Consider the following 11,241-nt stretch of genomic DNA (forward strand, 5'->3'; position numbering starts at 1 on the left):
GAATAATACTTAAAGTGAATCTTTCCTCCAAAAATAACTCAGTTTGGAATGCATGAAGTTCTCGAAAAAATCGGTGATATGGATAATTAGAGACCTCTTGAAATAATAATGCTATCAATTTGAATGAAAATTTTGGGAAAAAAATAGAAGTGTCATGTTTTGGAGGATTCACTTTTAGTATATTTTAATTTATTTATATGAATATTGAATCGGGTGAGGTGGGGTCAGGTTGGGTCCAGGGGCGGAGAATGTGGTCTGAAGCGGTGTCGTCGGAAAAAATTACTAAATATGTATCTGTGAATAATATAAATCCAAATATTTACTTATATATTCCTACTATTTAGAAGCGGTAGTTAAGGGCGTCTTGGTCGTGACAGGTATTTTGGTAATTCGGTTCGGGTGGTTTGTCGTATTTTTGACCGACTGTTATGCCACTTGGTGATAGTTGTTAATTTCACTCTTTACCTTACTTTTGCGTAAATAAAAGTAAAATTCAAGGGCAAACACTAGGCCTGAAAAGGAGACAATACACATACACCACATGCTTGACGTGGACTTGTAAAAATCTAGGCTTGCCGTTGTTTCGCTTTTCTTCGGTCTCTCTACATGTAAGTTCTCAGTCCCTCTGCACTTCACGGGTGGAAGTGAGGAAGGCAGAAGTTATGAAAAACTTATAGGAATTGGTGTCGTTTTATTAGTAGCGTTATCTCATCTGGGTAGAGGCACCAATTGAGAAACTGCATGCGTTCACTTCAACTTTTAAAACACAATTGCTCAGTGCAAAGGATGAATTATTTAACACATTTTACTTTTCTTCAATGAAATTTTTTATTCGTTAGGGGAATATATGAAACGGTTTGCTTTTTCTCTTATTCTTTTCCAGTACAGTAAAACTATTTTGACGCCTTTCCCTGCTGTGTTTCTTCTTTACAACTGATATGTTGCTTTGTTCAGGAATGTGCAAAGAAGCAAAAAAGTCATGTTGATTTCTGAATATCTTATGGTAAGTTTAATTTCTAATTTTCTGTTGTTTAAATAGACTTACATTATTTGTGTGTGCTACTTGCTCAGTCTGAACAGAAGACTTTCTCTCTTTCTCTCTTTCTTTCTTTCTTTCTTTCTTTTATTTTGGACGTTCTGTGTATGTGGTCCTCAATCATGAATTTATTGTTAGCACACACAGTGAGAAGGAGGGAAATGGGGATGAGAGTTATTGCTGGCGAAGCGTTAAGCGGATGTCACGATCCGAATTTCCCATTTTCGGGAGTCGTGATGGCGCCTACTAATGAGAGCTAGGCAAGTCAATCCTTAACTGCTTACTTCATTAACAAATTACTTCTTTTAACCTTTATCAGTGATAGCATGAAAACAGCGAAATTAAATAAATAAGCGGAAGACTTAAATTAAAGAAACTGAACGATAATGCGGAAATCAACATAAGCCTCTACCCTAGAACTGGTGTCACATTACTCACGAACTTCTAAGAGTGTTAAATACAACTGTTTGAAAGAAATATAAACTGTTTGTCTCGAATACATGGGACAACAGACTGAAATAAAAGATAGAGGAGACGCCGAGCCTGCGGACGCCTGCAAGGCTACCTCGGTGTCTCACTGGACTGAAGGCTGGCTCCCGCGCTACTGCTGCTGTCCAAGACCTAGATCTGTGCAAAAGAGCACAGAGTGTAGTATCAGCACAACCGACCCCATATGCTGGTAAGTGTCCAGTCTAACCTCGGCGAAGTAGTAACGAGGCTAGGACCAGACTCCAAATAGACCTGTGCAGTTCATATACATATATACAGCGGAGAAGAGATACAGAAATAACCAGTCAATGTGGGAGGGGGAAACATGCTGGGGGAGATAGCAGTTTCAACCATAAATCCTCAATAATAGAAAGAAGTATCGAAACCAGAATATCAACAAGAATCCAAAAGTCAACAATTTGCACGGCATCACCCTTCGTGCTTTACGCTCTTCCTCACCCAAACAACAATCACAAGGCAAATAGGGTAAGGGAATCTATAATCTCGAAGTAAATCAAATAACAACAATTAATGAAAGAAACAACATAACTTGGATATCAACAAAGAATCAGAAAAAAGCAACAAATGCACGACATCACCCTTCGTGCTTTTACTCTCATTCTCACCAAGGCAATCATATAATAAAATATGCACGGCATCACCCTTCGTGCTTTTACTCTCTTTCCCCACCATATAATCAATAAAATCGGCACGGAATGGTACATCGTGCGGCACGGCATCACCCTTCGTGCTTTACACTCTTTCCTCACAATAGCAATCAATGCACGGCATCACCCTTCGTGCTTTACGCTCTTCCTCACCCAAACAACCATCACAAACAAGGGGCGAGGGAGTAGACAAATAATGGTAGAAATACCGGCAAGGAAATATAATTAAACAGCTAAATCCCGGCAAGGAAACACAATTAAACAGTTAAAACCCGGCAAGGGAAAAATATCAATAATCTCAGCATCCCGGAAAGGGAGATAATCATCAAAGCAACAAAACATCCCAGCAAGGGAGCAACTCAATAATTATTTCTCTTTCTTTCACTTTTACTTCTTATCTCACTTTACCATCTGAGCCAACGCTCCAAAGGGGTTCAATCATTTCATATACTTTCACACTTTACCATATACTCGAGCCAATGCTCCTCGAAGTTCAAGGTCACAATTTCCTTCACAAGCTTTTCACAACATATAGAAATCATCCTTTAAGGCATGGAAGATACAACAAAATTCTGAATATCCGCAATATAAAGACTCACGGTCATGCTAGACACCAACGTATAGATACTCGTCACCATGCCTATACGTCGCACTCGACAACTAGCACGTAGCAAATAAGACTCAACTCCTAATCCATCAAGTTAAGGTTAGACCAAACACTTATCTCGATGCAACGAACACAATTTAAGACTCAATTACAGTTTTACCTCTTGATCCCACCACCAATCCGCTCGAATCTAGTCACAAGTTACTTAATTACATCAATAAGTCCTAAATTAATCAACCCCAATGCATGAAAATGAGTTTTCTAAAGTTATACCCAAAAGTCAAAAATCACCCCCGGGACCACGTGGTCGAAACTCGAGGTTCGGACCAAACCCCAATTACCCATTCCCCCACGAATCCAAATATATGATTTGTTTTGAAATCGGACCTCAAATTGAGGTCCAAATCCCCAAATTTTAGAAAAAACCTAGGTTCTACCCAAAACACCCAATCTTCCCATGAAAATCTTTGATTTGAAGTTGAAATCATGTTAAAAGATGTTAAGAAGCGAAGAAAATGAGTTAGAAATCACTTACCAATCGTTTTGGAGAAGAAAAGTTGTTTGGAAAATCGCCTCTTATGTTTTGGTTTTTTTTTTTGAAAGGTGTAAAATAACTAAAATTCACGTGTATTTATACCCCTCTGAGGCACCCACGCGCAAGAAGGACCGCGGCCGCACAAGCTTCCTAAAGGCCTGTGGATCTATGCCCCGCGCGGACCCTAGACCGACCGCGGCCGCGTAGCACCCACCGCGGCCACACACGATTCCTCGCGGGCCGCGCAAGAGGGTTCAGAGACCTGCAATATTTTCCTGAACCTGCAACACCTGATCTTTCAAGCCTACAGCAATCCGGAACCTAATCGGAACTCACCCGAGCCCTCGGAACTCTAAACCCAGCATGCACACTACCTCAAAAACACCCTACGAACATATTCGTGTGATCAAATCATCAATATAACATCATGAACATTGAATTAAGCCTCGAAATCAATGAAATTCCTCATATTTCCTTTTAAACATCAATTTCCCAATTAGGGCCCGGATCCCGTCAAATGACATCCGTTCTTAACCAAACTTTACAGGAGTGATTCAAAACATATATAAGACTTGTACCGAGCGCCGGAACGAAAATACGGGCCCAATACCATTACTTTCACATCAGATTTCATTTCAACTTTCTTTAAATTTCACTTAAAACTTCATAACTAGGGCTTGGGACCTCGGAATTCGATTCCGGACATATGCCCACGCCCAATATTTTCCTACGGACCCTCCGGGTTCGTCGAATCATGAGTCCGGGTCCGTTTACCCAAAAAGTTGACCGAAGTCAAATTTGTTCATTTTAATATCAAAACTTAGCATTTTTCATAGAATTTTATATTTAAGTTTTCCGTCTATGCTCCCGGACTGCGCACGCAAATTGAGGCAACCCTAAATGAGGTTTTCAAGGCCTCGGAGACACAAAAATTCAATTAGAAACAGGTGATGACCCTTTGGGTCGTCACATTCTCCACCTCTAAAACAACCGTTCGTCCTCGAACGGACAGAAGAAGGAAGTACCTGAGTCGATGAAAAGATGGGGATAACGGTCCCGCATGTAGGACTCGGACTCCCAGGTCGATGCCTCAGGAGGCTGACCTCTCCACTGAACACAAACCGAAGGAAAACTCTTCGACCTCAGCTGGCGAACCTGCAAGTCTTGAATAGATACCAGCTCCTCCTCATAAGATAAGTCCTTGTCCAACTAGACAGTGCTGAAATCTAACACGTGGGATGGATCGCCGTGATATTTTTGAAGCATGGACACATGGAACACTGGATGCACGGCTGATAAGCTCGGTGGAAATGCAAGTCTATAAGTCACCTCTCCCACTCGATCAAGAATCTCAAATGGACCAATGAACCTAGGGCTTGCCCTTCTTCCCAAATCTCATCACGCCCTTCATAGGAAACACCCGGAGTAATACCCGCTCACCAACCATGAAAAACACATCTCGAACCTTACGATCTGCATAGCTCTTTTGTCTGGACTGAGATGTACGAAGCCTATCCTGAATGTTCCTGACCTTGTCCAAGGCCTCCTGAACCATATCCGTACCCAACAACCGAGCCTCCCCCAGCACAAACCATCCAACCGGAGATCGACATCGCCTACCATACAAAGCCTCGTAAGGAGCCATCTGGATACTCAACTGATAGCTATTGTTGTAGGCAAACTCTGCTAAAGGCAAGAACTGATCCCACGAACCTCCAAAGTCAATAACACAAGCTCGGAGCATATCCTCTAATATCTGAATAGTCCGCTCGGACTGTCCGTCCGTCTGAGGATGAAATGTTGTACTCAACTCAACCTGGGTGCCTAACTTTCGCTGAACTACTCTCTAGAAACGCGAGGTAAACTGCATACCTAGGTCTGAAATGATAGATACCGGCACACCATGAAGGCGAACGATCTCCCGGATATAGATCTCAGCTAACCTCTCGGATGAATAGGAAACTGCCACAGGAATGAAATGCGCTGACTTGGTCAGCCTATTAATAATGACCCAAACTCATCGAACTTCCTCCGAGTCTGCGGGAGCCCAACAACGAAATCCATAGTGATCTGCTCCCACTTCCACTCGGGAAGCTTGATCCTCTGAAATAAACCACCAAGCCTCTAATGCTCATACTTAACCTGCTGACAATTCAAACACCGAGCCACATGGGCAATGATATCCTTCTTCATTCTACGCCACCAATAATGCTTCCGCAAATCCTGATACATCTTCGTGGCGCCCGGATGAATAGTGTACCGGGAGCTATGGGCCTCTTCTAAAATCAACTCTCAAAGCCCATCCATATTAGGAACACAAACTCGACCCTGCAATCTCAAAACTCCATCATTACCTAAGGTAACCTGCTTGGCACCTCCACGCTGCATCGTGTCTCTAAGGACACACAAATGGGGATCATCAAACTGCCGATCACGGATACGCTCCCATAACGAATAACGAGCGACCGTGCAAGCTAATACTCGACTAGGCTCAGAAATATCCAACCTCACAAACTGATTGGCCAAAGCCTTAACTTCCAAAGCAAGCGGTCTCTCACCGACCAGAATATAAGCAAGACTGCCCATATTGGCTGACTTCCTACTCAAGGCATCGGCCACCACATTGGCCTTTCCCGGGTGATATAGGATAGTGATGTCATAATCTTTCAACAACTCCAACCACCTCCTTTACCTCAAATTCAACTCCTTTTGCTTGAACAAATACTATGGTCCGTGAACACCTCACACGCCACGCCATACAGATAGTGCCTCCAAATCTTCAATGCGTGAACAATGGCTGCCAGCTCCAAATCATGCACTGGATAGTTCTTCTCATGAACCTTCAACTGTCTCGAAGCATAGGCAATGACCTTGTCATCCTGCATCAACACCGCACCAAGTCCAATACGAGATGCATCACAATAGACTGTATAAGGCCCTGAACCTGTGGGCAAAACCAACACCGGTACCGTAGTCAGTGCTGTCTTGAGCCTTTGAAAGCTCGCCTCACACTCGTTCGACCATCTGAACTGAGCACCCTTCTGGGTCAACCTGGTCATCGGGGCTGCAATAGATGAGAACCCCTCCACGAACCGACGATAGTAGCCTGCCAATCCCAAGAAACTCCGAATCTCTGTGGCTGATGCTAGTCTAGGCCAGTTCTTGACTGCCTCAATCTTCTTCGGATCAACCTGAATACCCTCTGCTGATACGACATGACCCAGAAATGCAACTGAGCTCAACCAGAACTCACACTTCGAGAACTTAGCATATAACTGACTATCCCTCAAGGTCTGAAGAATCACTCTAAGGTGCTGCTCGTGCTCCTCCCGGCTGCGGGAATATACCAAAATATCATCAATGAAGACTATCACGAACGAGTCCAAATAAGGCCTGAACACTTGGTTTATCAAATCCATAAAGGCTGTTGGGGCATTGGTCAACCCAAATAACATAACCAAGAACTCATAATGCCCGTACCGAGTGCGGAATGCTGTCTTAGGGACATCGGATGCCCTAATCCTCAACTGATGGTAGCCAGATCTCAAGTCAATCTTTGAAAATACCTTGGCACCCTGAAGCTGGTCGAACAAATCATCTATCCTCGGCAGTGGATACTTATTCTTAATTGTAATCTTGTTCAATTGTCGGTAATCAATGCACATTCTCATCGAACCATCCTTTTCTTTACAAACAAAACCAGTGCACCCTAGGGCGAAACGCTGGGTCTAATGAACCCTTCTCAAGCAAGTCTTGCAACTGCTCCTTCAACTCTGGCGGGGCCATGCGATATGGCGGAATAGAAATGGGCTGAGTGCCCGGAGCCAAATCGATGCAGAAATCAATATCTCTATCGGGTGGCATCCCCGGCAAGTCTAAAGGGAAAACATTAGGAAACTCACGAACCACGGGCACAGAATCAATAGAGGGAACCTCAACACTAGAATCACGAGCATAAGCCAAATAGGCCAAACACCCCTTCTCGACCATACGCCGAGCCTTCACATAAGAAATAACACTGCGAGTAGAATGACCAGGAGTCCCTCTCCATTCTAAACGGGGAAAATCCGGTAAGGCTAAAGTCACAGTCTTGGCATGACAGTCCAAGATAGCGTGGTAAGGTAATAACCAGTCCATCCCCAATATAACATCGAAGTCGACCATGTCTAGAAGCAACAAATCCACACGAGTCTCAAGACCCCCAATCACAACTACACAAGAGCAATGGACTCGATCTACCACAATATAATCACCCATCGGTGTATGTAAGCACGTGATTTTTGCCCTATATGAGAAATACTCTCAAAAAATGCAAAATAAAATGATTTTCCTTGGTGTGCAATTTTGAGTATTTTTGTGATATTTTTGGATAATTATTTGTATTTGTCTGTGTTTGCTTATTTGTTAAATTAATAAAAAAATACAAAAATATGTCGCATTTGCATGTAGGATTTAATTCTATAATTGTTAGTAATTAAATTAGTTTTTACAAAAAATTAAAAATTACAAAAATAGGCATCTTTTGCATTTTTAGCATTTAATGTCCAAATGAACAATTTTATGCTTAATTATTACTTAATTATGCGTTAATTGTTATTGGAGTTAATTTGCGCTTTTATAACTTAGTTTAGTTCTTAATAATAATTTAAGTACTTTTATAATTTAGTTTTAGAAAATAAAAGAAGAAAAGAGTACAAAAATACAAAGAAAAATCGGATTGGGCCACTTCTTCAATTGTAAGCCAAAGGCCCAAAAATTTGCACAATCTTCTCCATGACCCAGTCCACTTCCGACCGGGTCGACCCGGTCCGCCCCATAAACCCATTAACCCAAGACCCACTCTTCATTTTTGTCCTAACACAAAACAAAACAAAACACAAACAAAAAACCCTAAAGAAAAACCTAAAGAAAACTACCCGCCCCCACGCTCCATCTTCTCCAAAAACTAAGAACCACCAAACGACCTCCCATGGCTGCCCTTAAACCAGACGCTTCTGCCTTCTTCTTCCTCGACCTCACCATCGCGAACATCCGCCATTGACGAAGCCAACAACTGCTCCAGCTCCTCCGTACTGCTGTTGTTTTCTCGTCGCAGCTGCTACCTATAAATCGACCTTCTTCGAACGAACCCAACTGTTGTTGCGTCGTCCGCTTCAAACTCGCGCTACTGATTTTGTCTCTCGCTACTGCCCTTGCTTCTAAAACCCCATGGATGCCATGTCTGCAGCTCGTCGCTGCTGACTCCATGGCTAGCCGAACGCACGAACAGCTGCCTCACTTCGTCTTCTTCAAAGCTCGAGCATCGCCATGGCCAACCCGTCGTCAACACTGCCCTCCTCCACCTCGCTTCTTCTGCTTTCAGCTGCAAGCTCGCGCAAGCTGCTACTGCTGTCACTGCCTTCATATTCCCCATCCAAACAACACAGCAGCTCGTCGCTACTTGGTTCGTAGCTGCTTGGTCGCTGCTGAAGGGATGCGTCGCTGCTGGGCCGTACTGCCTCTACTACTTCGGCGCCGCTTGGTTCGTTTCTTAAATTCGCTTCCATCGTCGTTCGTTCGAGCTTTGGTCGACGCTCGTCAAAACAGCCCCTCCGCTCCGAGCCACTGTTTCATCTTCTTCGGCTTTTTGCTTCAGTCAAGTTCTTAAAGTCGTTTGTTCGTCGTTAAGTTCGTTGTTGAGTCCGGACAGATTTATTCCCATTCGAGGTTTGACGAAACAGTCCGTACGTATGGTGTTCATCTCCGGTTAGTAGATTTTTGAGTTTTATTTGTCCATATTTTGTTTTGATATTTTCGAATCTAAAATCGGCAAATATTTGTTTTGTTTATCGTTTGAATTAATTTTTAGTTCATGTTCATGTGTTATTTGTTAAATTAATTTTTCAGATTTCAAATGAAGGATTAATTAATTATTTTTCAGGTTTATTTCATGTTTGTATTGTTGTTTAAGTGAATATTTGTTTGTTTAATGTTTGTTAGATTCAAATTGAAATTTGATTAATTATTTCTTCAATTTGTTTTATGTTGTTATGTATTTTCCAGAAATTATTAATGTTGTTTGAGTCATGTGAATCCGTCATGTTTGTTGCTTAAAAACAGATTTAATTCATGTTCATCTTTGTTTGAAGTTCATGTTTAAATCCAGTGATTTAATGTGAGTTTATGTTTGTTTTGTGATTTGTTGATTTAATTTGAATCATGCATATTGTTGTTTGTATTGTTGTGTTCTTGCTCATACATTCATGGTCTAAATTAACCAGGATTGGTTCCCGATATGGTTAATTCATTCCATTAATTTGGAGTTTGTGTTGTTCATCATGTTCATGTAAATTGTTGTTGAAGATTGTTGAGAAATTGGTCATCTTGACTATATTTTGGTTGAGTTATGATTAATTGATTGTTTAGAGCAGAGGGGTAATTTGGTAAATTGCATTGCATTCGGGGGTAGATTTGTAATTGCAATAAGGTCGGAGGGGTAGTTTGGTAATTGAACATTATTTTGATTCTTTATGTTAAGCATGGGGGACAAATATAATGGGGTGAGGTTTTTGAGGTATTTGTTTAATATAATGGGGGACAAGACAAAACATAATGGGGAGGAATCTTGTACTTTTTTAATATAGGCATGTGGGACAAATTATAATGGGGAGGAATCTTGTACTTTTTTTAATATAGGCATGGGGGACAAATTGTAATGGGTTGGGAATGTGTTAGTTATTTAATGTAGGCATGGGGGACAAAATTTAAAATGAAGAAGACATTTAATAGTGGGCCAAAGCATGCCATTGGGGGAATAATTTTGGGGTTGGGAATGGAAGACTTGTCTTGCTATATATAGAGGACTATTCTTGACATTAAAGAGGAGGAGGACTTGAACCTTGAGAGGATTTTTTGGAGAGAAAAAAAAGAAGAGAGTTTTTAGAACTTGAATATTATTAAGAGAGACTTGGAGAGTTGACATACTTTGATACTTGAGAGAGTTTGTGATAGTAAAAGAGAAAGACAATTTGTACTTTCACTCGAAACATTCTGTTTGTTTTTCTTCGAGTGTTATTCAAAAATCTGAAGCTACTGCATCTCGTATCTTTTCTCTTCTCTGCTTTGATTGTGATTGCACTTTGGCACTGCTGATTTTTCAATCCGTTGTTGGGTTATTCTACTGGTTGTTACTGGTTTTGCGGTGTTGCTGAACCTGCTGTTGCCGCGTTATTACTGTTGCTGACTCCTACTTCTTTTGTTCTTGTACTGCTGTTTCCAGGTACACATTTGTACACTCTTGGCTTGAAGCGAAAAATGAAATATTAATCAGGCTCCTGTTCCTGTTGAATTCTTTTGTTTGGATCTGTGTTTGAATATTAATTTTCCTCTCTTTGTATAAAAATGTAGTCGATTAATTAATGAGTAATGAGGCTGCATATGTATGATTTCTTCATCTAATAATGCTAGTTTAAATTATTTGAAGAATAGTTAATCTGCTTTGATATTATTGTGTATCCCTCTCATGTTCTAGCATTAGTAAATAATAGAATATAAAAATGAAAGCAGTTTTTCTTTGTACAAACTCGATCGCAATTTTCCAATCGCATTAGCCGTAAACTAATAACTAATAAGTTACGTTTTCAGCATGTAAATAATTAAGAGATTTTCTTTTATTTTTAGAGACGAACTTAATAGAAAATATAGTCACTATAGGTTTATCCTTTAAAATAAAAATGAGACGAGCCTCGCCAAATAAATCACAAACCGCCGGGGCCCTCAATAAAATACATAACCATTGACTAGACTTTGGATTTGGCCGTTTAATGAACCTTCACGGCCTCTTCCTAAAATAACAATACGTTAGACTCTTTAGGACGCGCCTTAATAAATCTTACCTTCTTAAACTCGGGTGCACATTTATGTGACC

The 11,241-nt window shown here is 41.1% G+C and overlaps 1 long non-coding RNA gene across 1 annotated transcript; it reads left to right on the top strand.

Annotated features, from left to right (window-relative positions):
- Positions 1-529: 529 nt before the first annotated feature.
- Positions 530-10,682, top strand: LOC138884142 (uncharacterized). The gene is made up of 3 exons (XR_011404292.1): positions 530-608; positions 955-1,003; positions 10,594-10,682. It is a non-coding gene; the product is annotated as an uncharacterized lncRNA (long non-coding RNA).
- The last annotated feature ends 559 nt before the right edge of the window (positions 10,683-11,241 follow it).

This window comes from Nicotiana sylvestris, chromosome 12, assembly GCF_000393655.2.
Source record: "Nicotiana sylvestris chromosome 12, ASM39365v2, whole genome shotgun sequence".
NCBI classification, from domain to species: domain Eukaryota; kingdom Viridiplantae; phylum Streptophyta; class Magnoliopsida; order Solanales; family Solanaceae; genus Nicotiana; species Nicotiana sylvestris.